This window comes from Nicotiana attenuata, chromosome 2 (assembly GCF_001879085.1).
Source record: "Nicotiana attenuata strain UT chromosome 2, NIATTr2, whole genome shotgun sequence".
In the NCBI taxonomy this organism is placed as follows: Eukaryota; Viridiplantae; Streptophyta; class Magnoliopsida; order Solanales; family Solanaceae; genus Nicotiana; species Nicotiana attenuata.
The window spans coordinates 66,657,658-66,660,137 of record NC_031990.1 but is presented as its reverse complement, the minus strand read 5'-3'; positions in this window follow the sequence as shown (position 1 = coordinate 66,660,137).

Here is a 2,480-nt window from a genome sequence, read left to right as displayed (position 1 = left end):
GATCGGCCTCATCCTCTAGGTTGATCCCTATCTGCCTGAGCCCCACCTCGAGCTGGCTGGGCGGGTGGTGAAGCAACTAGTGCTGAAGTCATAGTCTGACCCCTCTGCTGAACTGGACCTTCCAAGAGGTAGGAACACTACCTCCTGATATTACCAAGCTCCCCACACTTGTAGCAACTCCAATCTGACAATGGTGGTGAGAACTAAATCAGACCCCGAGAACCAGAATACCTACTAGAAGAACTTGGTGCTGATGAACCCTAAACGGAAAGAGCACGGGATGAACTCTGAGCTAGAAGAACACTGAGAGATGACTGAACCGGACGAGCTAGATGATGTACCATGATAAACTGGACGAGTCATCGGAGTGGGCCTATAAGGACGACCCTTGCTGTGGTGGTACTGCCCCCAGAAGGAATACTACTGAAACCACCCAAACCACGAGGCCTCTTGGCTTCCCTCTCCTCATGCTCCTGATTACGGACCATCTCTATCCGCCGAGCAACATCAACCACCCTGTCGAAAGTAGCACCTGATACACTCTCCCGAGTCATAAAAAAACGAAACTGATAGGTGAGGCCATCAATGAACCTCCTAATCCTCTCCCTCTTAGTGGAAACCAACCAAACTGCATGACGATACAACTTTGAAAACCTTATCTCATACCGGGTCACAGACATGCCCTCCTGACGTAGCTGCTTAAACTGCCTGCGCAGCTCTTCCCTGCGGGTCTATGGCACGAAATTCTCCAAGAAGAGAATGGAGAACTCATGCCATGAAAGTGGTGCTGCACCGACTGGCCTGCACCTATCATAGGCCTCCCAACATCTGACGGTAGCCTCAGTTAATGGAAAAGTAGTAAATGAGACCCCACTGGTCTCCAGAATCCGCGCCATGCAAAGAATCCACTGGCACCTATCCAACAAGTCATGAGCGTCCTCCGACTCAGCCCCACTGAATGATGGAGGCCTGATCCTCTCAAATATCTCTAGTCTCTTCTGTTCCTCATCACCCATAACGAGACCCACCTGAGCCTGAGCAACTGCAATCGGCTGGGCTGGTAGTACCCCCGATGTCTGAAGTCCCTGCACTAACTGCTCTGGAGTATCGGTGATGGGAGTCCGAGTGCCTCCCACAGGCAGCGAAGTGGCTACTACGGTCGGAACTGAAATCGCCTGAGCAAGGGTAGTGCAAACAGTCAATATTTGGGCCAAAGCCTCCTGAAAACCCGGAATCACAATAGGCACAACTGGTGCCTGAGCTGGTCCCACCGGCTCAACCACATCTGGAACTTGCTCCTGAGCTGGAGAAACTGGTGGATATGCAACTGCTGGTCTAGTTGTTGTACGAGCTGCACCTCAGTCCCTACCGCGGCCGTGTCTACTCGTGACTCTATCCGATGGTATTGGTGGCTATCCGTCTAGTCCATTAGCATGAATCCCCACCATTTGTGAGAGAATATAATAACAGAAGTTTAGTTCTCGGAATCAACAAATTCAAACGACAAGAATGCAAGAATGTGAAGTTTTCCTTAGGGTTCGGCAGCCTCTCGAAGATTAGTACAGACGTCTCCATATCGATCCGCAAGACTCTACTAAACCTGCCCGTGACTCGTGAGACCAATGTAACCTAGGCTCTAATACAAACTTGTCACGACCCAAACTCAACCTGTCGTGATGGCGCCTATCATACTACTAGGCAAGCCGACAACTCAAATGTTATCAACACTTTCAAATTTGGAATATATCAAAACAAGTTTTTAATAAGTAAAAGATCTCATAAACCGGATAACTATCACAATTCGACACATAAATTTTCCCAAAAATCAGGGTGTCCCTGAATACATGAGCATCTATACAATACAAGTGTGAAACATTGTCTAATAAATTGAAACTGAATAAATAGAACTGAGGGATAGGGGAGGAGAGTCAAGGTCTGCCGACGCTACATGAGCTACCTTGAAAATCTCTGAATGACTGAACTCTGTGAATCAACGACCGCCGTGACCATAAACACCTAGATCTGGACACAAAGTGTAGGGTGTAGCGTGAGCACAACCAACTCAACAAGTAACAAATCTTACCTTTGGACTGAAGGCAGTGACGAGCTCAAAATAACACAGTGAAGTATAGAGTTTAACAATATAGAAAAATGTAGACATTCTTCCAGGTTCAACAGTTAAGTTCATCACAGATAAAATATGCCAAGTGTGACTGATAAGAAGAATATGACATCTCTATATGTATATACCAATATGAATACCGTATGTGATGCAACACAGTGAAATACCAAGTACTCACACTCTCAGAGAACTCAATTTAACCGTCTCAATTCTCGCTCGTCACACTCAGTCACTCAGCATTGTACGGTACCTGCTGCAGCGCGTAGCCTGATCCACAGATACCCATAAGGCCTGTTGCGGCGTGCAACCCAATCCACATATATATATATATATATATATATATATATATATATATATA